Consider the following 26,414-nt stretch of genomic DNA (forward strand, 5'->3'; position numbering starts at 1 on the left):
GCAGCCTTGATGTAAAGGTTACTGTACTGTATTTTTTGTCCTGCAGGAGGTGAAGATGAGTCTGTTTCTTTATGGTAATGCTTTGGAGTTATTAGGGCATAAATAGAGAGTTCACATACTGCAGGTATAATCTGTGAGCTTACTCAAAAAGAAACTTTGATCATCCTAAAGTTCCACTATAGTTAGTGCTAGTCAGAGTAGGATTTATTGAAATCCAGTTGTGACATTGTTTTATTGAAGCAAAACTGATCTAAAATACAAATTTTTACCAAACCAATATTAATAATTTCTGAAAACTATTTTATCATGGTACATTTTTGCTAAGAAAATAAAATATTTGAATTTTGGGTCAGTGGGCTCAGATGTTCTGAATGCATGTATGCCTTATGGACTGATTGCAAAATCAGTCGGAGTTGAAAACATGGCTGTACCAAATAATTTTGAATTCTGCCATGTTAATGCCCAATACTCCCTTATTTATCAAAGTTAGTTAGGAATAAAGCATTCGTCCTTCATGTACAGTTATTTTATGCTGTATAATTCTCTATCAAAAGTAGCTGTAAAAACCTGCCACTGATACTGTACTTTCCTGAGGTAAAGTATTAAGTTGAAATGTCAACATTTTTTGTTGCCTGACTGCCACTTGAGTATGTTTTTAGATTATTTGAGTCCCAATCGAGGTATAGACTGCAAAGGGACGCTATACATTAAAAGCAAATTATAGGGGGCACCTGGATTTGAACCAGGGACCTCTCGACATGCACTCGAATGCTCAACAACTGATTTATACCCCCTGGTCTTTCTAACTATAAGACCATACACATTGCAGCCTTTATGTAAAGGTTACTGTACTGTATTTCTTGTCCTGCAGGAGGTGAAGATGAGTCTGTTTCTTTATGGTAAAGGTTTGGAGTTATTAGTCAGGGCATAAATAGAGAGTTTACATACTGTAGGTATAATCTGTGAGCATTTTTAAAAAGAAACTTTGATCATCCTAAAGCTCCACTATTGTTTGTGCTAGTCAGAGTAGTATATATTGAAATCCAGTTGTGACATTGTTTTATGGAAGCCAAAGAGAACTAAAATACAAATTGTCACTAAACCAATATTAATAATTTCTGAAAACTAACTGATTGAGATACATTTTGGCAATAAAATAAAATATTTGATTTTTAGGTCAGTGGGCTCAGATGTTCTGTATGCATGTATACCTTATGGACTAATTGCAAAATCAGTATGAGTTCAAAACATGGCTGCACCAAAAAAAATTGTAATTCTGCCATGTTAATGCCCAATATTCCTTTATTTATCAAAGTTAGTTAGGAATAAAGCATTCATCCTTCATGTATGGTGATTTTATCCTGTATAATTCTCTATAAAAAGTAGCAGTCAAAACCTGCCACTGATACTGTACTTACCTGAGGTAAAGTATTAAGTTGATATTTCAACATTTTTTGTTGCCTGACTACCACTTGAGTATGTTTTTACATTACTTGAGTCCCAAACGAGGTATAGACTGCAAAGTGATGCTATACATTAAAAGCAAGTAATAGGGGGCACACGGATTTGAACCATGGACCTCTCGATCTGCAGTCGAATGCTCTACCACTGAGCTATACCCCCTGCTCTTTCTCACTTTAAGTACATACACATTGCAGCCTTGATGTAAAGGTTACTGTACTGTATTTCTTGTCCTGCAGGAGGTGAAGATGAGTCTGTTTCTTTATGGTAATGCTTTGGAGTTATTAGTCAGGGCATAAATAGAGAGTTCACATACTGCAGGTATAATCTGTGAGCATACTCAAAAAGAAACTTTGATCATCCTAAAGTTCCACTATAGTTAGTGCTAGTCAGAGTAGGATTTATTGAAATCCAGTTGTGACATTGTTTTATTGAAGCAAAACTGATCTAAAATACAAATTGTTACCAAACCAATATTAATAATTTCTGAAAACTATTTTATCATGGTACATTTTTGCTAAGAAAATAAAATATTTGAATTTTGGGTCAGTAGGCTCAGATGTTCTGAATGCATGTATGCCTTATGGACTAATTGCAAAATCAGTCAGAGTTGAAAACATGGCTGTACCAAATAATTTTGAATTCTGCCCAGTTAATGCCCAATACTCCCTTATTTATCAAAGTTAGTTAGGAATAAAGCATTCATCCTTCATGTACAGTTATTTTATGCTGTATAATTCTCTATCAAAAGTAGCTGTAAAAACCTGCCACTGATACTGTTCTTTCCTGAGGTAAAGTATTAAGTTGAAATGTCAACATTTTTTGTTGCCTGACTGCCACTTGAGTATGTTTTTACAGTACTTGAGTCCCAAACGTGGTATAGACTGCAAAGGGACGCTATACATTAAAAGCAAATTATAGGGGGCACCTGGATTTGAACCAGGGACCTCTCGACATGCACTCGAATGTCTCAACTACTGATTTATACCCCCTGATCTTTCTAACTATAAGACCATACACATTGCAGCCTTGTTGTAAAGGTTACTGTACTGTATTTCTTGTCCTGCAGGAGGTGAAGATGAGTCTTTTTCTTTATGGTAAAGGTTTGGAGTTATTAGTCAGGGCATAAATAGAGAGTTCACATACTGCAGGTATAATCTGTGAGCATACTCAAAAAGAAACTTTAATCATCCTAAAGTTCCACTATAGTTAGTGCTAGTCAGAGTAGGATTTATTGAAATCCAGTTGTGACATTGTTTTATTGAAGCAAAACTGATCTAAAATACAAATTGTTACCAAACCAATATTAATAATTTCTGAAAACTAACTGATTGAGATACATTTTGGCAATAAAATAAAATATTTGATATTTAGGTCAGTGGGCTCAGATGTTCTGAATGCATGTATGCCTTATGGACTAATTGCAAAATCAGTATGAGTTCAAAACATGGCTGCACCAAAAAAATTGTAATTCTGCCATGTTAATGCCCAATACTCCCTTATTTATCAAAGTTAGTTAGGAATAAAGCATTCATCCTTCATGTATAGTGATTTTATCCTGTATAATTCTCTATCAAATTAGCAGTCAAAACCTGCCACTGATACTGTACTTACCTGAGGTAAAGTATTAAGTTGACATTTCAACATTTTTTGTTACCTGACTACCACTTGAGTATGTTTTTACATTACTTGAGTCCCAAACAAGGTATAGACTGCAAAGTGATGCTATACATTAAAAGCAAGTAATAGGGGGTACCCGGATTTGAACCAGGGACCTCTCGATCTGCAGTCGAATGCTCTACCACTGAGCTATACCCCCTGCTCTTTCTCACTATAAACACATACACATTGCAGCCTTGATGTAAAGGTTACTGTACTGTATTTCTTGTCCTGCAGGAGGTGAAGATGAGCCTGTTTCTTTATGGTAATGCTTTGGAGTTATTAGTCAGGGCATAAATAGAGAGTTCACATACTGCAGGTATAATCTGTGAGCTTACTCAAAAAGAAACTTTGATCATCCTAAAGTTCCACTATAGTTAGTGCTAGTCAGAGTAGGATTTATTGAAATCCAGTTGTGACATTGTTTTATTGAAGCAAAACTGATCTAAAATACAAATTGTTACCAAACCAATATTAATAATTTCTGAAAACTATTTTATCATGGTACATTTTTGCTAAGAAAATAAAATATTTGAATTTTGGGTCAGTGGGCTCAGATGTTCTGAATGCATGTATGCCTTATGGACTAATTGCAAAATCAGTCAGAGTTGAAAACATGGCTGTACCAAATAATTTTGAATTCTGCCATGTTAATGCCCAATACTCCCTTATTTATCAAAGTTAGTTAGGAATAAAGCATTCATCCTTCATGTACAGTTATTTTATGCTGTATAATTCTCTATAAAAAGTAGCTGTAAAAACCTGCCACTGATACTGTACTTTCCTGAGGTAAAGTATTAAGTTGAAATGTCAACATTTTTTGTTGCTTGACTGCCACTTGAGTATGTTTTTACATTACTTGAGTCCCAAACGAGGTATAGACTGCAAAGGGACGCTATACATTAAAAGCAAATTATAGGGGGCTCCTGGATTTGAACCAGGGACCTCTCGACATGCACTCGAATGCTCAACAACTGATTTATACCCCCTGGTCTTTCTAACTATAAGACCATACACATTGCAGCCTTGATGTAAAGGTTACTGTACTGTATTTCTTGTCCTGCAGGAGGTGAAGATGAGTCTGTTTCTTTATGGTAAAGGTTTGGAGTTATTAGTCAGGGCATAAATAGAGAGTTTACATACTGTAGGTATAATCTGTGAGCATGTTTAAAAAGAAACTTTGATCATCCTAAAGCTCCACTATTGTTCGTGCTAGTCAGAGTAGTATATATTGAAATCCAGTTGTGACATTGTTTTATGGAAGCCAAAGAGAACTAAAATACAAATTGTCACTAAACCAATATTAATAATTTCTGAAAACTAACTGATTGAGATACATTTTGGCAATAAAATAAAATATTTGATTTTTAGGTCAGTGGGCTCAGATGTTCTGAATGCATGTATGCCTTATGGACTAATTGCAAAATCAGTATGAGTTCAAAACAAGGCTGCACCAAAAAAATTGTAATTCTGCCATGTTAATGCCCAATACTCCCTTATTTATCAAAGTTAGTTAGGAATAAAGCATTCATCCTTCATGTATAGTGATTTTATCCTGTATAATTCTCTATCAAATTAGCAGTCAAAACCTGCCACTGATACTGTACTTTCCTGAGGTAAAGTATTAAGTTGACATTTCAACATTTTTTGTTGCCTGACTGCCACTTGAGTATGTTTTTACATTACTTGAGTCCCAAACGAGGTATAGACTGCAAACTGATGCTATACATTAAAAGCAAGTAATAGGGGGCACCCAGATTTGAACCAGGGACCTCTCGATCTGCAGTCAAATGCTCTACCACTGAGCTATACCCCCTGCTCTTTTTCATAATAAACACATACACATTGCAGCCTTGATGTAAAGGTTACTGTACTGTATATCTTGTCCTGTAGGAGGTGAAGATGAGTCTGTTTCTTTATGGTAATGCTTTGGAGTTATTAGTCAGGGCATAAATAGAGAGTTCACATACTGCAGGTATAATCTGTGAGCTTACTCAAAAAGAAACTTTGATCATCCTAAAGTTCCACTATAGTTAGTGCTAGTCAGAGTAGGATTTATTGAAATCCAGTTGTGACATTGTTTTATTGAAGCAAAACTGATCTAAAATACAAATTGTTACCAAACCAATATTAATAATTTCTGAAAACTATTTTATCATGGTACATTTTTGCTAAGAAAATAAAATATTTGAATTTTGGGTCAGTGGGCTCAGATGTTCTGAATGCATGTATGCCTTATGGACTAATTGCAAAATCAGTCGGAGTTGAAAACATGGCTGTACCAAATAATTTTGAATTCTGCCATGTTAATGCCCAATACGCCCTTATTTATCAAAGTTAGTTAGGAATAAAGCATTCATCCTTCATGTACAGTTATTTTATGCTGTATAATTCTCTATCAAAAGTAGCTGTAAAAACCTGCCACTGATACTGTACTTTCCTGAGGTAAAGTATTAAGTTGAAATGTCAACATTTTTTGTTGCCTGACTGCCACTTGAGTATGTTTTTACATTACTTGAGTCCCAAACGTGGTATAGACTGCAAAGGGACGCTATACATTAAAAGAAAATTATAGGGGGCACCTGGATTTGAACCAGGGACCTCTCGACGTGCACTCGAAAGCTCAACAACTGATTTATACCCCCTGGTCTTTCTAACTATAAGACCATACACATTGCAGCCTTGATGTAAAGGTTACTGTACTGTATTTCTTGTCCTGCAGGAAGTGAAGATGAGTCTGTTTCTTTATGGTAAAGGTTTGGAGTTATTAGTCAGGGCATAAATAGAGAGTTTACATACTGTAGGTATAATCTGTGAGCATGTTTAAAAAGAAACTTTGATCATCCTAAAGCTCCACTATTGTTCGTGCTAGTCAGAGTAGTATATATTGAAATCCAGTTGTGACATTGTTTTATGGAAGCGAAAGAGAACTAAAATACAAATTGTCACTAAACCAATATTAATAATTTCTGAAAACTAACTGATTGAGATACATTTTGGCAATAAAATAAAATATTTGATTTTTAGGTCAGTGGGCTCAGATGTTCTGAATGCATGTATGCCTTATGGACTAATTGCAAAATCAGTATGAGTTCAAAATATGGCTGCACTAAAAAATTTTTAATTCTGCCATGTTAATGCCCAATACTCCCTTATTTATCAAAGTTAGTTAGGAATAAAGCATTCATCCTTCATGTATAGTGATTTTATCCTGTATAATTCTCTATCAAATTAGCAGTCAAAACCTGCCACTGATACTGTACTTTCCTGAAGTAAAGTATTAAGTTGACATTTCAACATTTTTTGTTGCCTGACTGCCACTTGAGTATGTTTTTACATTACTTGAGTCCCAAACGAGGTATAGACTGCAAAGTGATGCTATAAATTAAAAGCAAGTAATAGGGGGCACCCGGATATGAACCAGGGACCTCTCGATCTGCAGTCGAATGCTCTACCACTGAGCTATACCCCCTGCTCTTTCTCGTTATAAACACATACACATTGCAGCCTTGATGTAAAGGTTACTGTACTGTATTTTTTGTCCTGCAGGAGGTGAAGATGAGTCTGTTTCTTTATGGTAATGCTTTGGAGTTATTAGGGCATAAATAGAGAGTTCACATACTGCAGGTATAATCTGTGAGCTTACTCAAAAAGAAACTTTGATCATCCTAAAGTTCCACTATAGTTAGTGCTAGTCAGAGTAGGATTTATTGAAATCCAGTTGTGACATTGTTTTATTGAAGCAAAACTGATCTAAAATACAAATTTTTACCAAACCAATATTAATAATTTCTGAAAACTATTTTATCATGGTACATTTTTGCTAAGAAAATAAAATATTTGAATTTTGGGTCAGTGGGCTCAGATGTTCTGAATGCATGTATGCCTTATGGACTGATTGCAAAATCAGTCGGAGTTGAAAACATGGCTGTACCAAATAATTTTGAATTCTGCCATGTTAATGCCCAATACTCCCTTATTTATCAAAGTTAGTTAGGAATAAAGCATTCGTCCTTCATGTACAGTTATTTTATGCTGTATAATTCTCTATCAAAAGTAGCTGTAAAAACCTGCCACTGATACTGTACTTTCCTGAGGTAAAGTATTAAGTTGAAATGTCAACATTTTTTGTTGCCTGACTGCCACTTGAGTATGTTTTTAGATTATTTGAGTCCCAATCGAGGTATAGACTGCAAAGGGACGCTATACATTAAAAGCAAATTATAGGGGGCACCTGGATTTGAACCAGGGACCTCTCGACATGCACTCGAATGCTCAACAACTGATTTATACCCCCTGGTCTTTCTAACTATAAGACCATACACATTGCAGCCTTTATGTAAAGGTTACTGTACTGTATTTCTTGTCCTGCAGGAGGTGAAGATGAGTCTGTTTCTTTATGGTAAAGGTTTGGAGTTATTAGTCAGGGCATAAATAGAGAGTTTACATACTGTAGGTATAATCTGTGAGCATTTTTAAAAAGAAACTTTGATCATCCTAAAGCTCCACTATTGTTTGTGCTAGTCAGAGTAGTATATATTGAAATCCAGTTGTGACATTGTTTTATGGAAGCCAAAGAGAACTAAAATACAAATTGTCACTAAACCAATATTAATAATTTCTGAAAACTAACTGATTGAGATACATTTTGGCAATAAAATAAAATATTTGATTTTTAGGTCAGTGGGCTCAGATGTTCTGTATGCATGTATACCTTATGGACTAATTGCAAAATCAGTATGAGTTCAAAACATGGCTGCACCAAAAAAAATTGTAATTCTGCCATGTTAATGCCCAATATTCCTTTATTTATCAAAGTTAGTTAGGAATAAAGCATTCATCCTTCATGTATGGTGATTTTATCCTGTATAATTCTCTATAAAAAGTAGCAGTCAAAACCTGCCACTGATACTGTACTTACCTGAGGTAAAGTATTAAGTTGATATTTCAACATTTTTTGTTGCCTGACTACCACTTGAGTATGTTTTTACATTACTTGAGTCCCAAACGAGGTATAGACTGCAAAGTGATGCTATACATTAAAAGCAAGTAATAGGGGGCACACGGATTTGAACCATGGACCTCTCGATCTGCAGTCGAATGCTCTACCACTGAGCTATACCCCCTGCTCTTTCTCACTTTAAGTACATACACATTGCAGCCTTGATGTAAAGGTTACTGTACTGTATTTCTTGTCCTGCAGGAGGTGAAGATGAGTCTGTTTCTTTATGGTAATGCTTTGGAGTTATTAGTCAGGGCATAAATAGAGAGTTCACATACTGCAGGTATAATCTGTGAGCATACTCAAAAAGAAACTTTGATCATCCTAAAGTTCCACTATAGTTAGTGCTAGTCAGAGTAGGATTTATTGAAATCCAGTTGTGACATTGTTTTATTGAAGCAAAACTGATCTAAAATACAAATTGTTACCAAACCAATATTAATAATTTCTGAAAACTATTTTATCATGGTACATTTTTGCTAAGAAAATAAAATATTTGAATTTTGGGTCAGTAGGCTCAGATGTTCTGAATGCATGTATGCCTTATGGACTAATTGCAAAATCAGTCAGAGTTGAAAACATGGCTGTACCAAATAATTTTGAATTCTGCCCAGTTAATGCCCAATACTCCCTTATTTATCAAAGTTAGTTAGGAATAAAGCATTCATCCTTCATGTACAGTTATTTTATGCTGTATAATTCTCTATCAAAAGTAGCTGTAAAAACCTGCCACTGATACTGTTCTTTCCTGAGGTAAAGTATTAAGTTGAAATGTCAACATTTTTTGTTGCCTGACTGCCACTTGAGTATGTTTTTACAGTACTTGAGTCCCAAACGTGGTATAGACTGCAAAGGGACGCTATACATTAAAAGCAAATTATAGGGGGCACCTGGATTTGAACCAGGGACCTCTCGACATGCACTCGAATGTCTCAACTACTGATTTATACCCCCTGATCTTTCTAACTATAAGACCATACACATTGCAGCCTTGTTGTAAAGGTTACTGTACTGTATTTCTTGTCCTGCAGGAGGTGAAGATGAGTCTTTTTCTTTATGGTAAAGGTTTGGAGTTATTAGTCAGGGCATAAATAGAGAGTTCACATACTGCAGGTATAATCTGTGAGCATACTCAAAAAGAAACTTTAATCATCCTAAAGTTCCACTATAGTTAGTGCTAGTCAGAGTAGGATTTATTGAAATCCAGTTGTGACATTGTTTTATTGAAGCAAAACTGATCTAAAATACAAATTGTTACCAAACCAATATTAATAATTTCTGAAAACTAACTGATTGAGATACATTTTGGCAATAAAATAAAATATTTGATATTTAGGTCAGTGGGCTCAGATGTTCTGAATGCATGTATGCCTTATGGACTAATTGCAAAATCAGTATGAGTTCAAAACATGGCTGCACCAAAAAAATTGTAATTCTGCCATGTTAATGCCCAATACTCCCTTATTTATCAAAGTTAGTTAGGAATAAAGCATTCATCCTTCATGTATAGTGATTTTATCCTGTATAATTCTCTATCAAATTAGCAGTCAAAACCTGCCACTGATACTGTACTTACCTGAGGTAAAGTATTAAGTTGACATTTCAACATTTTTTGTTACCTGACTACCACTTGAGTATGTTTTTACATTACTTGAGTCCCAAACAAGGTATAGACTGCAAAGTGATGCTATACATTAAAAGCAAGTAATAGGGGGTACCCGGATTTGAACCAGGGACCTCTCGATCTGCAGTCGAATGCTCTACCACTGAGCTATACCCCCTGCTCTTTCTCACTATAAACACATACACATTGCAGCCTTGATGTAAAGGTTACTGTACTGTATTTCTTGTCCTGCAGGAGGTGAAGATGAGCCTGTTTCTTTATGGTAATGCTTTGGAGTTATTAGTCAGGGCATAAATAGAGAGTTCACATACTGCAGGTATAATCTGTGAGCTTACTCAAAAAGAAACTTTGATCATCCTAAAGTTCCACTATAGTTAGTGCTAGTCAGAGTAGGATTTATTGAAATCCAGTTGTGACATTGTTTTATTGAAGCAAAACTGATCTAAAATACAAATTGTTACCAAACCAATATTAATAATTTCTGAAAACTATTTTATCATGGTACATTTTTGCTAAGAAAATAAAATATTTGAATTTTGGGTCAGTGGGCTCAGATGTTCTGAATGCATGTATGCCTTATGGACTAATTGCAAAATCAGTCAGAGTTGAAAACATGGCTGTACCAAATAATTTTGAATTCTGCCATGTTAATGCCCAATACTCCCTTATTTATCAAAGTTAGTTAGGAATAAAGCATTCATCCTTCATGTACAGTTATTTTATGCTGTATAATTCTCTATAAAAAGTAGCTGTAAAAACCTGCCACTGATACTGTACTTTCCTGAGGTAAAGTATTAAGTTGAAATGTCAACATTTTTTGTTGCTTGACTGCCACTTGAGTATGTTTTTACATTACTTGAGTCCCAAACGAGGTATAGACTGCAAAGGGACGCTATACATTAAAAGCAAATTATAGGGGGCTCCTGGATTTGAACCAGGGACCTCTCGACATGCACTCGAATGCTCAACAACTGATTTATACCCCCTGGTCTTTCTAACTATAAGACCATACACATTGCAGCCTTGATGTAAAGGTTACTGTACTGTATTTCTTGTCCTGCAGGAGGTGAAGATGAGTCTGTTTCTTTATGGTAAAGGTTTGGAGTTATTAGTCAGGGCATAAATAGAGAGTTTACATACTGTAGGTATAATCTGTGAGCATGTTTAAAAAGAAACTTTGATCATCCTAAAGCTCCACTATTGTTCGTGCTAGTCAGAGTAGTATATATTGAAATCCAGTTGTGACATTGTTTTATGGAAGCCAAAGAGAACTAAAATACAAATTGTCACTAAACCAATATTAATAATTTCTGAAAACTAACTGATTGAGATACATTTTGGCAATAAAATAAAATATTTGATTTTTAGGTCAGTGGGCTCAGATGTTCTGAATGCATGTATGCCTTATGGACTAATTGCAAAATCAGTATGAGTTCAAAACAAGGCTGCACCAAAAAAATTGTAATTCTGCCATGTTAATGCCCAATACTCCCTTATTTATCAAAGTTAGTTAGGAATAAAGCATTCATCCTTCATGTATAGTGATTTTATCCTGTATAATTCTCTATCAAATTAGCAGTCAAAACCTGCCACTGATACTGTACTTTCCTGAGGTAAAGTATTAAGTTGACATTTCAACATTTTTTGTTGCCTGACTGCCACTTGAGTATGTTTTTACATTACTTGAGTCCCAAACGAGGTATAGACTGCAAACTGATGCTATACATTAAAAGCAAGTAATAGGGGGCACCCAGATTTGAACCAGGGACCTCTCGATCTGCAGTCAAATGCTCTACCACTGAGCTATACCCCCTGCTCTTTTTCATAATAAACACATACACATTGCAGCCTTGATGTAAAGGTTACTGTACTGTATATCTTGTCCTGTAGGAGGTGAAGATGAGTCTGTTTCTTTATGGTAATGCTTTGGAGTTATTAGTCAGGGCATAAATAGAGAGTTCACATACTGCAGGTATAATCTGTGAGCTTACTCAAAAAGAAACTTTGATCATCCTAAAGTTCCACTATAGTTAGTGCTAGTCAGAGTAGGATTTATTGAAATCCAGTTGTGACATTGTTTTATTGAAGCAAAACTGATCTAAAATACAAATTGTTACCAAACCAATATTAATAATTTCTGAAAACTATTTTATCATGGTACATTTTTGCTAAGAAAATAAAATATTTGAATTTTGGGTCAGTGGGCTCAGATGTTCTGAATGCATGTATGCCTTATGGACTAATTGCAAAATCAGTCGGAGTTGAAAACATGGCTGTACCAAATAATTTTGAATTCTGCCATGTTAATGCCCAATACGCCCTTATTTATCAAAGTTAGTTAGGAATAAAGCATTCATCCTTCATGTACAGTTATTTTATGCTGTATAATTCTCTATCAAAAGTAGCTGTAAAAACCTGCCACTGATACTGTACTTTCCTGAGGTAAAGTATTAAGTTGAAATGTCAACATTTTTTGTTGCCTGACTGCCACTTGAGTATGTTTTTACATTACTTGAGTCCCAAACGTGGTATAGACTGCAAAGGGACGCTATACATTAAAAGAAAATTATAGGGGGCACCTGGATTTGAACCAGGGACCTCTCGACGTGCACTCGAAAGCTCAACAACTGATTTATACCCCCTGGTCTTTCTAACTATAAGACCATACACATTGCAGCCTTGATGTAAAGGTTACTGTACTGTATTTCTTGTCCTGCAGGAAGTGAAGATGAGTCTGTTTCTTTATGGTAAAGGTTTGGAGTTATTAGTCAGGGCATAAATAGAGAGTTTACATACTGTAGGTATAATCTGTGAGCATGTTTAAAAAGAAACTTTGATCATCCTAAAGCTCCACTATTGTTCGTGCTAGTCAGAGTAGTATATATTGAAATCCAGTTGTGACATTGTTTTATGGAAGCGAAAGAGAACTAAAATACAAATTGTCACTAAACCAATATTAATAATTTCTGAAAACTAACTGATTGAGATACATTTTGGCAATAAAATAAAATATTTGATTTTTAGGTCAGTGGGCTCAGATGTTTTGAATGCATGTATGCCTTATGGACTAATTGCAAAATCAGTATGAGTTCAAAACATGGCTGCACCAAAAAAATTGTAATTCTGCCATGTTAATGCCCAATATTCCCTTATTTATCAAAGTTAGTTAGGAATAAAGCATTCATCCTTCATGTATAGTGATTTTATCCTGTATAATTCTCTATCAAATTAGCAGTCAAAACCTGCCACTGATACTGTACTTTCCTGAGGTAAAGTATTAAGTTGACATTTCAACATTTTTTGTTGCCTGACTGCCACTTGAGTATGTTTTTACATTACTTGAGTCCCAAACGAGGTACAGACTGCAAAGGGACGCTATACATTAAAAGCAAATTATAGGGGGCACCTGGATTTGAACCAGGGACCTCTCGACATGCACTCGAATGCTCAACAACTGATTTATACCCCCTGGTCTTTCTAACTATAAGACCATACACATTGCAGCCTTGATGTAAAGGTTACTGTACTGTATTTCTTGTCCTGCAGGAAGTGAAGATGAGTCTGTTTCTTTATGGTAAAGGTTTGGAGTTATTAGTCAGGACATAAATAGAGAGTTTACATACTGTAGGTATAATCTGTGAGCATGTTTAAAAAGAAATTTTGATCATCCTAAAGCTCCACTATTGTTCATGCTAGTCAGAGAAGTATATATTGAAATCCAGTTGTGACATTGTTTTATGGAAGCCAAAGAGAACTAAAATACAAATTGTCACTAAACCAATATTAATAATTTCTGAAAACTAACTGATTGAGATACATTTTGGCAATAAAATAAAATATTTGATTTTTAGGTCAGTGGGCTCAGAAGTTCTGAATGCATGTATGCCTTATGGACTAATTGCAAAATCAGTATGAGTTCAAAACATGGCTGCACCAAAAAAATTGTAATTCTGCCATGTTAATGCCCAATATTCCTTTATTTATCAAAGTTAGTTAGGAATAAAGCATTCATCCTTCATGTATGGTGATTTTATCCTGTATAATTCTCTATAAAAAGTAGCTGTAAAAACCTGCCACTGATACTGTACTTTCCTGAGGTAAAGTATTAAGTTGACATTTCAACATTTTTTGTTGCCTGACTGCCACTTGAGTATGTTTTTACATTACTTGAGTCCCAAACGAGGTATAGACTGCAAAGTGATGCTATACATTAAAAGCAAGTAAAACGGGCACCCAGATTTGAACCAGGGACCTCTCGATCTGCAGTCGAATGCTCTACCACTGAGCTATACGCCCTGCGCTTTCTCACTATAAACCCATACACATTGCAGCCTTGATGTAAAGGTTACTGTACTGTATTTCTTGTCCTGCAGGAGGTGAAGATGAGTCTTTTTCTTTATGGTAAAGGTTTGGAGTTATTAGTCAGGGCATAAATAGAGAGTTTACATACTGTAGGTATAATCTGTGAGCATGTTTAAAAAGAAACTTTGATCATCCTAAAGCTCCACTATTGTTCGTGCTAGTCAGAGTAGTATATATTGAAATCCAGTTGTGACATTGTTTTATGGAAGCCAAAGAGAACTAAAATACAAATTGTCACTAAACCAATATTAATAATTTCTGAAAACTAACTGATTGAGATACATTTTGGCAATAAAATAAAATATTTGATTTTTAGGTCAGTGGGCTCAGATGTTCTGAATGCATGTATGCCTTATGGACTAATTGCAAAATCAGTATGAGTTCAAAACATGGCTGCACCAAAAAAATTGTAATTCTGCCATGTTAATGCCCAATACTCCCTTATTTATCAAAGTTAGTTAGGAATAAAGCATTCATCCTTCATGTATAGTGATTTTATCCTGTATAATTCTCTATCAAATTAGCAGTCAAAACCTGCCACTGATACTGTACTTTCCTGAGGTAAAGTATTAAGTTGACATTTCAACATTTTTTGTTGCCTGACTGCCACTTGAGTATGTTTTTACATTACTTGAGTCCCAAACGAGGTATAGACTGCAAAGTGATGCTATACATTAAAAGCAAGTAAAAGGGGCACCCGGATTTGAACCAGGGACCTCTCGATCTGCAGTCGAATGCTCTACCACTGAGCTATACGCCCTGCTCTTTCTCACTATAAGCACATACACATTGCAGCCTTGATGTAAAGGTTACTGTACTGTATTTCTTGTCCTGCAGGAGGTGAAGATGAGTCTGTTTCTTTATGGTAATGCTTTGGAGTTATTAGTCAGGGCATAAATAGAGAGTTCACATACTGCAGGTATAATCTGTGAGCATGCTCAAAAAGAAACTTTGATCATCCTAAAGTTCCACTATAGTTAGTGCTAGTCAGAGTAGGATTTATTGAAATCCAGTTGTGACATTGTTTTATGGAAGCAAAACTGATCTAAAATACAAATTGTTACCAAACCAATATTAATAATTTCTGAAAACTATTTTATCATGGTACATTTTTGCTAAGAAAATAAAATATTTGAATTTTGGGTCAGTGGGCTCAGATGTTCTGAATGCATGTATGCCTTATGGACTAATTGCAAAATCAGTCAGAGTTGAAAACATGGCTGTACCAAATAATTTTGAATTCTGCCATGTTAATGCCCAATACTCCCTTATTTATCAAAGTTAGTTAGGAATAAAGCATTCATCCTTCATGTAAAGTTATTTTATGCTGTATAATTCTCTATCAAAAGTAGCTGTAAAAACCTGCCACTGATACTGTTCTTTACAGAGGTAAAGTATTAAGTTGAAATGTCAACATTTTTTGTTGCCTGACTGCCACTTGAGTATGTTTTTACATTACTTGAGTCCCAAACGTGGTATAGACTGCAAAGGGATGCTATACATTAAAAGCAAATTATAGGGGGCACCTGGATTTGAACCAGGGACCTCTCGACATGCACTCGAATGTCTCAACTACTGATTTATACCCCCTGATCTTTCTAACTATAAGACCATACACATTGCAGCCTTGATGTAAAGGTTACTGTACTGTATTTTTTGTCCTGCAGGAGGTGAAGATGAGTCTTTTTCTTTATGGTAAAGGTTTGGAGTTATTAGTCAGGGCATAAATAGAGAGTTTACATACTGTAGGTATAATCTGTGAGCATGTTTAAAAAGAAACTTTGATCATCCTAAAGCTCCACTATTGTTCGTGCTAGTCAGAGTAGTATATATTGAAATCCAGTTGTCACATTGTTTTATGGAAGCCAAAGAGAACTAAAATACAAATTGTCACTAAACCAATATTAATAATTTCTGAAAACTAACTGATTGAGATACATTTTGGCAATAAAATAAAATATTTGATTTTTAGGTCAGTGGGCTCAGATGTTCTGAATGCATGTATGCCTTATGGACTAATTGCAAAATCAGTATGAGTTCAAAACATGGCTGCACCAAAAAAATTGTAATTCTGCCATGTTAATGCCCAATACTCCCTTATTTATCAAAGTTAGTTAGGAATAAAGCATTCATCCTTCATGTATAGTGATTTTATCCTGTATAATTCTCTATCAAATTAGCAGTCAAAACCTGCCACTGATACTGTACTTTCCTGAGGTAAAGTATTAAGTTGACATTTCAACATTTTTTGTTGCCTGACTACCACTTGAGTATGTTTTTACATTACTTGAGTCCCAAACGAGGTATAGACTGCAAAGTGATGCTATACATTAAAACCCGGATTTGAACCAGGGACCTCTCGATCTGCAGTCGAATGCTCTACCACTGAGTTATACCCCCTGCTCTTTCTCACTATAAACCCATACACATTGCAGCCTTGATGTAAAGGTTACTGTACTGTATTTCTTGTCCTGCAGGAGGTGAAGATGAGTCTGTTTCTTTATGGTAATGCTTTGGAGTTATTAGTCAGGGCATAAATAGAGAGTTCACATACTGCAGGTATAATCTGTGAGCTTACTCAAAAAGAAACTTTGATCATCCTAAAGTTCCACTATAGTTAGTGCTAGTCAGAGTAGGATTTATTGAAATCCAGTTGTGACATTGTTTTATTGAAGCAAAACTGATCTAAAATACAAATTGTTACCAAACCAATATTAATAATTTCTGAAAACTATTTTATCATGGTACATTTTTGCTACGAAAATAAAATATTTGAATTTTGGGTCAGTGGGCTCAGATGTTCTGAATGCATGTATGCCTTATGGACTAATTGCAAAATCAGTCGGAGTTGAAAACATGGCTGTACCAAATAATTTTGAATTCTGCCATGTTAATGCCCAATATTCCCTTATTTATCAAAGTTAGTTAGGAATAAAGCATTCATCCTTCATGTATGGTGATTTTATCCTGTATAATTCTCTATAAAAAGTAGTAGTCAAAACCTGCCACTGATACTGTACTTACCTGAGGTAAAGTATTAAGTTGACATTTCAACATTTTTTGTTGCCTGACTACCACTTGAGTATGTTTTTACATTACTTGAGTCCCAAACGAGGTATAGACTGCAAAGTGATGCTATACATTAAAAGCAAGTAATAGGGGGCACCCGGATTTGAACCAGGGACCTCTCGATCTGCAGTCGAATGCTCTACCATTGAGCTATACCCCCTGCTCTTTCTCACTATAAGCCCATACACATTGCAGCCTTGATGTAAAGGTTACTGTACTGTATTTCTTGTCCTGCAGGAGGTGAAGATGAGTCTGTTTCTTTATGGTAATGCTTTGGAATTATTAGTCAGGGCATAAATAGAGAGTTCACATACTGCAGGTATAATCTGTGAGCATACGCAAAAAGAAACTTTGATCATCCTAAAGTTCCACTATAGTTAGTGCTAGTCAGAGTAGGATTTATTGAAATCCAGTTGTGACATTGTTTTATTGAAGCAAAACTGATCTAAAATACAAATTGTTACCAAACCAATATTAATAATTTCTGAAAACTATTTTATCATGGTACATTTTTGCTAAGAAAATAAAATATTTGAATTTTGGGTCAGTGGGCTCAGATGTTCTGAATGCATGTATGCCTTATGGACTAATTGCAAAATCAGTCGGAGTTGAAAACATGGCTGTACCAAATAATTTTGAATTCTGCCATGTTAATGCCCAATACTCCCTTATTTATCAAAGTTAGTTAGGAATAAAGCATTCATCCTTCATGTACAGTTATTTTATGCTGTATAATTCTCTATCAAAAGTAGCTGTAAAAACCTGCCACTGATACTGTACTTTCCTGAGGTAAAGTATTAAGTTGAAATGTCAACATTTTTTGTTGCCTGACTGCCACTTGAGTATGTTTTTACATTACTTGAGTCCCAAATGTGGTATAGACTGCAAAGGGATGCTATACATTAAAAGCAAATTATAGGGGCACCTGGATTTGAACCAGGGACCTCTCGACATGCACTCGAATGCTCAACAACTGATTTATACCCCCTGGTCTTTCTAACTATAAGACCATACACATTGCAGCCTTGATGTAAAGGTTACTGTACTGTATTTCTTGTCCTGCAGGAGGTGAAGATGAGTCTGTTTCTTTATGGTAAAGGTTTGGAGTTATTAGTCAGGGCATAAATAGAGAGTTTACATAATGTAGGTATAATCTGTGAGCATGTTTAAAAAGAAACTTTGATCATCCTAAAGCTCCACTATTGTTTGTGCTAGTCAGAGTAGTATATATTGAAATCCAGTTGTGACATTGTTTTATGGAAGCCAAAGAGAACTAAAATACAAATTGTCACTAAACCAATATTAATAATTTCTGAAAACTAACTGATTGAGATACATTTTGGCAATCAAATAAAATATTTGATTTTTAGGTCAGTGGGCTCAGATGTTCTGAATGCATGTATGCCTTATGGACTAATTGCAAAATCAGTATGAGTTCAAAACATGGCTGCACCAAAAAAATTGTAATTCTGCCATGTTAATGCCCAATACTCCCTTATTTATCAAAGTTAGTTAGGAATAAAGCATTCATCCTTCATGTATAGTGATTTTATCCTGTATAATTCTCTATCAAATTAGCAGTCAAAACCTGCCACTGATACTGTACTTTCCTGAGGTAACGTATTAAGTTGACATTTCAACATTTTTTGTTGCCTGACTGCCACTTGAGTATGTTTTTACATTACTTGAGTCCCAAATGAGGTATAGACTGCAAAGTGATGCTATACATTAAAAGCAAGTAATAGGGGGCACCCTGATTTGAAACAGGAACCTCTCGATCTGCAGTCGAATGCTCTACCACTGAGCTATACCTCCTGCTGTTCCTCGCTATAAGCACATGCACATTGCAGCCTTGATGTAAAGGTTACTGTACTGTATTTCTTGTCCTGCAGGAGGTGAAGATGAGTCTGTTTCTTTATGGTAATGCTTTGGAGTTATTAGTCAGGGCATAAATAGAGAGTTCACATACTGCAGGTATAATCTGTGAGCATACTCAAAAAGAAACTTTGATCATCCTAAAGTTCCACTATAGTTAGTGCTAGTCAGAGTAGGATTTATTGAAATCCAGTTGTGACATTGTTTTATTGAAGCAAAACTGATCTAAAATACAAATTGTTAAGAAACCAATATTAATAATTTCTGAAAACTATTTTATCATGGTACATTTTTGCTAAGAAAATAAAATATTTGAATTTTGGGTCAGTGGGCTCAGATATTCTGAATGCATGTATGCCTTATGGACTAATTGCAAAATCAGTCGGAGATGAAAACATGGCTGTACCAAATAATTTTGAATTCTGCCATGTTAATGCCCAATACTCCCTTATTTATCAAAGTTAGTTAGGAATAAAGCATTCATCCTTCATGTACAGTTATTTTATGCTGTATAATTCTCTATCAAAAGTAGCTGTAAAAACCTGCCACTGATACTGTACTTTCCTGAGGTAAAGTATTAAGTTGAAATGTCAACATTTTTTGTTAGCTGACTGCCACTTGAGTATGTTTTTACATTACTTGAGTCCAAAACGTGGTATAGACTGCAAAGGGACGCTATACATTAAAAGCAAATTATAGGGGCACCTGGATTTGAACCAGGGACCTCTCGACATGCACTCGAATGCTCAACAACTGATTTATACCCCCTGGTCTTTCTAACTATAAGACCATACACATTGCAGCCTTGATGTAAAGGTTACTGTACTGTATTTCTTGTCCTGCAGGAGGTGAAGATGAGTCTGTTTCTTTATGGTAAAGGTTTGGAGTTATTAGTCAGGGCATAAATAGAGAGTTACATACTGTAGGTATAATCTGTGAGCATGTTTAAAAAGAAACTTTGATCATCCTAAAGCTCCACTATTGTTTGTGCTAGTCAGAGTAGTATATATTGAAATCCAGTTGTGACATTGTTTTATGGAAGCCAAAGAGAACTAAAATACAAATTGTCACTAAACCAATATTAATAATTTCTGAAAACTAACTGATTGAGATACATTTTGGCAATAAAATAAAATATTTGATTTTTAGGTCAGTGGGCTCAGATGTTCTGAATGCATGTATGCCTTATGGACTAATTGCAAAATCAGTTTGAGTTCAAAACATGGCTGCACCAAAAAAATTGTAATTCTGCCATGTTAATGCCCAATACTCCCTTATTTATCAAAGTTAGTTAGGAATAAAGCATTCATCCTTCATGTATAGTGATTTTATCCTGTATAATTCTCTATCAAATTAGCAGTCAAAACCTGCCACTGATACTGTACTTTCCTGAGGTAAAGTATTAAGTTGACATTTCAAAATTTTTTGTTGCCTGACTGCCACTTGAGTATGTTTTTACATTACTTGAGTCCCAAATGAGGTATAGACTGCAAGTAATAGGGGGCACCCAGATTTGAACCAAGGACCTCTCGATCTGCAGTCAAATGCTCTACCACCGAGCTATACCCCCTGCTCTTTCTCACTATAAGCCCATACACATTGCAGCCTTGATGTAAAGGTTACTGTACTGTATTTCTTGTCCTGCAGGAGGTGAAGATGAGTCTATTTCTTTATGGTAATGCTTTGGAGTTATTAGTCATTACGTAAAATGAGAGTTCACATACTGCAGGTATAATCTGTGAGCATACTCAAAAAGAAACTTTGATCTTCCTAAATTTCCACTATAGTTAGTGCTAGTCAGAGTAGGATTTATTGAAATCCAGTTGTGACATTGTTTTATTGAAGCAAAACTGATCTAAAATACAAATTGTTACCAAACCAATATTAATAATTTCTGAAAACTATTTTATCATGGTACATTTTTGCTAAGAAAATAAAATATTTGAATTTTGGGTCAGTGGGCTCAGATGTTCTGAATGCATGTATGCCTTATGGACTAATTGCAAAATCAGTCGGGGTTGAAAACATGGCTGTACCAAATAATTTTGAATTCTGCCATGTTAATGCCCAATACTCCCTTATTTATCAAAGTTAGTTAGGAATAAAGCATTCATCCTTCATGTACAGTTATTTTATGCTGTATAATTCTCTATCAAAAGTAGCTATAAAAACCTGCCACTGATACTGTACTTTCCTGAGGTAAAGTATTAAGTTGAAATGTCAACATTTTTTGTTGCCTGACTGCCACTTGAGTATGTTTTTACATTACTTGAGTCCCAAACGTGGTATAGACTGCAAAGGGACGCTATACATTAAAAGCAAATTATAGGGGGCACCTGGATTTGAACCAGGGACCTCTCGACATGCACTCGAATGCTCAACAACTGATTTATACCCCCTGGTCTTTCTAACTATAAGACCATACACATTGCAGCCTTGATGTAAAGGTTACTGTACTGTATTTCTTGTCCTGCAGGAGGTGAAGATGAGTCTGTTTCTTTATGGTAAAGGTTTGGAGTTATTAGTCAGGGCATAAATAGAGAGTTTACATACTGCAGGTATAATCTGTGAGCATGTTTAAAAAGAAACTTTGATCATCCTAAAGCTCCACTATTGTTCGTGCTAGTCAGAGTAGTATATATTGAAATCCAGTTGTGACATTGTTTTATGGAAGCCAAATAGAACTAAAATACAAATTGTCACTAAACCAATATTAATAATTTCTGAAAACTAACTGATTGAGATACATTTTGGCAATAAAATAAAATATTTGATTTTTAGGTCAGTGGGCTCAGATGTTCTGAATGCATGTATGCCTTATGGACTAATTGCAAAATCAGTATGAGTTCAAAACATGGCTGCACCAAAAAAATTGTAATTCTGCCATGTTAATGCCCAATACTGTTATGCACACCAGTGCCAGCAGGAAAGTACTGGTGTCAGAACTGTTATGCACTCCAGTGTCTGCAGGAATGTACTGGTGTTTGAACTGTTATGCAAAACAGATAGACTCACAGACAAACTGGGGGATATGACATAACGTACACAGAAGGTGATAGGGTAACAAAATACACACAAAGTGAACAGAGAAGCCCAGTGGCTAAGGAACTGGGTATCTCCCTTGTATTAGAACTGCTAAGATGGAAAAAGCAAGATGTTGTGTTTTAATACGTAGAGTACCCTAAATGCTGTTGCTAAGGGCAACAGCAAAACCCTAAAGGGTTACCAACGGGTGTGGCAGTAAACTCCTTGGTCAGAGATGGAATGATAGACACAAGGAGAATCTCCACAATCCTAATTCTCACTTGCAGTGCACAGGTTTTAGCTTACTGCCACTAAACTGACCCCTGACACCTAGCACAGTGAGACAGGATTAGACAGGCAAGTCTTAGAATACAGCCGCAAACTTGCTAAGTTCACAGAGTAGTAACAGAACCCCAGCAAGCTAAACGACTGACTCCAGTCTTACTGCTAGGTCTGGATTGGCAGAGTGTAATACCAAATTCCCAGGCCTATTTGCAGTAAGCAACAAACAAATACAAAGCTACACAGTACTGGCTAACGTTCATGAACTGACTAACCAACAAAGATTCAGCAGCATCTGCTTACCCTGAAAAGAGGTCTTATAAAGCAGGTGCTGTCCACGCCCCACTCAGACCTCACAGACTGTGAGCACAAAAACCAGCACCGGATCCCCTGCCGTGCACAGAGCCTATAACCACTGCACAGCAAAAGACCCGAACCGGAGTATCAGCTGCGCTCAGGTTACTCCACTAGCACTTGTCTCCCGGTTGCCATGACGACGTGGCAGCACAGGGCAGGAGACCCTAACAGTACCCCCCCTCTGACGAGGGGTCAAAGAACCCCTACCACCGGGTTTATCGGGGAACTGCGAGAAGAAAGAGCGTATCAGTCTGGGGGCATGAAGATCACAACTGCGCACCCACGACCGCTCCTCCGGGCCATACCCCTTCCAGTGCACCAAAAATGACAGCCGACCCCGAACCACCTTGGAGTCAAGAATCCTTTCAACAACAAACTCCCTCTGGCCACGTATCAGAAGAGGGGAAGGTCTTCCACTGGTAGAAGGATTACTAATCGCCCGTTTTAAAAGGGAACAATGAAATGTTTTATTGATACCCAAAGAACGGGGCAGATCTAACTGAAATGCCACCGGATTGATAACCCTGGTGATCTTATAAGGGCCGATGAACCGGGGCCCTAACTTATGAGATGGCTGTCTCAACTTCAAATTCTTGGTAGACAACCAGACGAAGTCTCCTAATTTGAAGCTGCAGGGTCTTTTCCGCTTATCAAAAACCCTTTTGGTCACTAATGACACAGACACAAGGGCTTTCTTCACTTTCCGCCAAATACCTCTAAGGACCGAAACCACAGAGGAACCACCAGGCGTGGAGTCCAGGGGGTCAAAAGAATTGGCCTTAGGATGATGCCCATACACACAAAGGAAGGGAGAGATCCCTGTAGCAGAGTGAGCCGCGTTGTTATAGGCAAACTCCGCCATGGACAGATGAGCAACCCAGTCAGTCTGACACTTGGAGACATAACACCTGAGGAACTGCTCCAAGGACTGGTTCACCCTTTCAGTCTGCCCATTAGACTGCGGATGGTAGCCTGACGACAAGCTGACAGAAATCTGGAGATCGGAACAAAATGCCCTCCAGAATTTGGCCACAAACTGGGATCCGCGGTCAGAGACCACATCAAGTGGCAACCCGTGGAGACGCACAACATGCAGCATAAATAATTCAGACAGGCGCCTGGCTGATGGCAGCCCAACCAGTGGAACGAAGTGCGCCATCTTCGAAAACCTGTCAACGACAACCCAGATGGCTGTCATCCCCGAGGATTTGGGCAAGTCCACCACAAAATCCATTGAAATGTGGGTCCATGGCTTAGATGGGATAGAGAGTGGATGTAATGGGCCAACAGGAACCCCTCTAGGAGTCTTATTTCGGGCACAGATGTGACATGCCCGAACCCACTGATCCACATCCTTAGCCACCGAGGGCCACCACACCGCCCTAGATAGCAACTCCCGAGTTCTGGCAATACCCGGGTGACCTGCCGACTTCTTGGCATGGAATTCCAGGAACACTCGCTGTCTTAACCTAGGAGGCACAAACAAAAGACCTACCGGAAGGTCTGGAGGAGCCTGCTCCTGTGCTCTAAGGACTAATGATAAGAGGTCCTGGGTAATGCCCACTTTAATACATGATGGGGAAACAATGGGCAACGGCTCCTCGGTGGTCTCCTGGATTGGAGCAAAACTCCGCGAGAGCGCATCAGCCTTGATGTTTTTTGACCCAGGGCGATATGTTATCAAAAAATTAAAGCGAGCAAAAAACAAAGCCCATCGTGCCTGCCTGGCATTGAGACGCTTCGCTGACTATAAATATGCCAGATTCTTATGGTCAGTGAGAATTGAGACCACAAACTTAGCCCCCTCAAGCCAGTGTCTCCACTCCTCGAGTGCATCCTTAATAGCCAACAATTCCCGGTTACCCACGTCATAATTCATCTCGGCAGGCGAAAATTTACGGGAAAAGTAAGCACAGGGATGAAGGCGATTATCAGACACTCCCATCTGAGAAAGCACTGCCCCAATACCCATCTCAGAGGCATCCACCTCCACCACAAAAGGACGCTCTGGATCTGGGTGTCGCAGCACCTTGGCCGAAACAAATGCCCTTTTGAGACGGGCAAAAGCCGCTTTAGCCTCACAAGACCAGTGAGCAACATCCGCCCCTTTCTTAGTGAGTGCCACCAAGGGCGCCACTATAGACGAAAATCCAGCGATAAATCGTCTATAAAAATTCGCAAAGCCCAGGAAACGCTGAAGCGCCTTCAAACTAGTGGGCTGCACCCAATCCAGGACTGCCTGTACCTTGGAACCCTCCATTTGGAAACCTTCTGGGGAGATAATATATCCTAGAAATGCGATTTGCTGAACTTCAAATTCGCACTTCTCCAACTTCGCCCCAAGCCGGTGGTCTCTGAGTTTCTGGAGGACTAAGCGTACATGCTTCCGATGTTCCTCCAGGGAATGGGAGAAGATTAGGATGTCATCTAAGTATACAACTAAGAATCTATCCAAATATTCCCTGAGCACATCATTCATGAAATCCTGGAAGACTGCCGGGGCATTACAGAGCCCAAAAGGCATCACCAAATATTCATAATGCCCTGAGTGGGTATTAAAGGCAGTCTTCCATTCATCCCCCTCTCTTATTCGGATTAGATTGTACGCACCGCGTAGGTCAATCTTAGAAAAAATGGTGGCAGTACGAAGCTGGTCAAACAAGACCGAAATGAGAGGCAGTGGGTATGAGTTTTTAATCGTGATACGGTTCAATTCCCTGAAGTCGATGCAGGGTCGCAACGAACCGTCCTTTTTACCCACGAAGAAGAACCCCGACCCAACTGGAGACTGTGAAGGTCTGATAAATCCCTTAGCCAAGTTCTCCTGAATGTACTCTGCCATAGCCTGAGTCTCAGGACGTGACAGGGAGTACAACCTGCTCTTGGGAAGCTTAGCATTTGGCAACAAATCAATGGCACAGTCATAGGGGCGATGGGGAGGTAGTACCTCTGCAACTTTTTTGGAGAACACGTCCGCAAAATCTGCATAACACCCTGGCAATCCTGGCAAACTTAGCTGCGAGAGCCTGACTGGAAGGCTCAAGCAACTCCTGAAACAATCAGTACCCCAACTAAGAATCTCCCCAGAGACCCAGTCAAATTGAGGATTGTGGGCCCTTAACCAGGGTAACCCCAACACCAATGGGGCAAAAGTACAGACAGTCACATAAAAGGACAATTTTTCAGAGTGTGTGGCTCCAATAAACAAAGAAATCTGGCTAGTGCAAGAGGTAATTTTACCTTGGGATAATGGTTCCCCGTTTAACCCACAAATCTCAATTTCCGATGCCAAGGGTACTAAGGGAACAGAGTGTTTCAGGGCGAATTGGCGGTCCATAAAAACCCCGTCGGCCCCACTGTCCACAAAGGCCTCAGTCTTGACAGTTTGACCGAGGATCTTCAAGGTCACCGGAATGATAAAAGTCTTCTTGGGAAATTCTGACTTCTGGCCTGACAGGATATTTCCCATCACCCTCAGGCCCTGAAGTTTTCCGGCTTTTCTGGGCATGATACTACCACATGACCTTTATTCCCACAGTACAAACACAACCCCTGCTGTCTCCTCCGCGTCTTCTCACGCGAGGAGAGGCGGGTAGCCCCAATCTGCATAGGCTCCTCAGAAAATTCCTCAGAGTCTGAGGTTCCCTTGGGAAGGAAGGAAATCTCAGTCTCCCTTTCAAGCCTACGCTCTCTCAGCCG

General features: G+C 37.6%; 12 non-coding genes across 12 annotated transcripts; all 12 read right to left on the reverse strand.

The window, feature by feature from the left end:
* Positions 1-1,551: 1,551 nt before the first annotated feature.
* TRNAC-GCA (transfer RNA cysteine (anticodon GCA)) lies at positions 1,552-1,623 on the reverse strand. The gene has a single exon. It is a non-coding gene; the product is annotated as a tRNA-Cys (tRNA).
* Positions 1,624-3,208: 1,585 nt separating this feature from the next.
* TRNAC-GCA (transfer RNA cysteine (anticodon GCA)) lies at positions 3,209-3,280 on the reverse strand. The gene has a single exon. It is a non-coding gene; the product is annotated as a tRNA-Cys (tRNA).
* Positions 3,281-4,864: 1,584 nt separating this feature from the next.
* TRNAC-GCA (transfer RNA cysteine (anticodon GCA)) lies at positions 4,865-4,936 on the reverse strand. The gene has a single exon. It is a non-coding gene; the product is annotated as a tRNA-Cys (tRNA).
* Positions 4,937-6,520: 1,584 nt separating this feature from the next.
* Positions 6,521-6,592, reverse strand: TRNAC-GCA (transfer RNA cysteine (anticodon GCA)). Its single transcript has one exon. It is a non-coding gene; the product is annotated as a tRNA-Cys (tRNA).
* Positions 6,593-8,174: 1,582 nt separating this feature from the next.
* Positions 8,175-8,246, reverse strand: TRNAC-GCA (transfer RNA cysteine (anticodon GCA)). The gene has a single exon. It is a non-coding gene; the product is annotated as a tRNA-Cys (tRNA).
* A 1,585-nt stretch (positions 8,247-9,831) lies between these two features.
* On the reverse strand, positions 9,832-9,903 carry TRNAC-GCA (transfer RNA cysteine (anticodon GCA)). Its single transcript has one exon. It is a non-coding gene; the product is annotated as a tRNA-Cys (tRNA).
* Positions 9,904-11,487: 1,584 nt separating this feature from the next.
* TRNAC-GCA (transfer RNA cysteine (anticodon GCA)) lies at positions 11,488-11,559 on the reverse strand. Its single transcript has one exon. It is a non-coding gene; the product is annotated as a tRNA-Cys (tRNA).
* Positions 11,560-13,972: 2,413 nt separating this feature from the next.
* TRNAC-GCA (transfer RNA cysteine (anticodon GCA)) lies at positions 13,973-14,042 on the reverse strand. Its single transcript has one exon. It is a non-coding gene; the product is annotated as a tRNA-Cys (tRNA).
* Positions 14,043-14,796: 754 nt separating this feature from the next.
* TRNAC-GCA (transfer RNA cysteine (anticodon GCA)) lies at positions 14,797-14,869 on the reverse strand. The gene has a single exon. It is a non-coding gene; the product is annotated as a tRNA-Cys (tRNA).
* Positions 14,870-17,265: 2,396 nt separating this feature from the next.
* On the reverse strand, positions 17,266-17,337 carry TRNAC-GCA (transfer RNA cysteine (anticodon GCA)). Its single transcript has one exon. It is a non-coding gene; the product is annotated as a tRNA-Cys (tRNA).
* Positions 17,338-18,920: 1,583 nt separating this feature from the next.
* Positions 18,921-18,992, reverse strand: TRNAC-GCA (transfer RNA cysteine (anticodon GCA)). The gene has a single exon. It is a non-coding gene; the product is annotated as a tRNA-Cys (tRNA).
* A 1,558-nt stretch (positions 18,993-20,550) lies between these two features.
* On the reverse strand, positions 20,551-20,622 carry TRNAC-GCA (transfer RNA cysteine (anticodon GCA)). Its single transcript has one exon. It is a non-coding gene; the product is annotated as a tRNA-Cys (tRNA).
* Between the last annotated feature and the right edge of the window lie 5,792 nt (positions 20,623-26,414).

This window comes from Pseudophryne corroboree, chromosome 1 (genome assembly GCF_028390025.1).
Source record: "Pseudophryne corroboree isolate aPseCor3 chromosome 1, aPseCor3.hap2, whole genome shotgun sequence".
Classification (NCBI taxonomy): Eukaryota; Metazoa; Chordata; class Amphibia; order Anura; family Myobatrachidae; genus Pseudophryne; species Pseudophryne corroboree.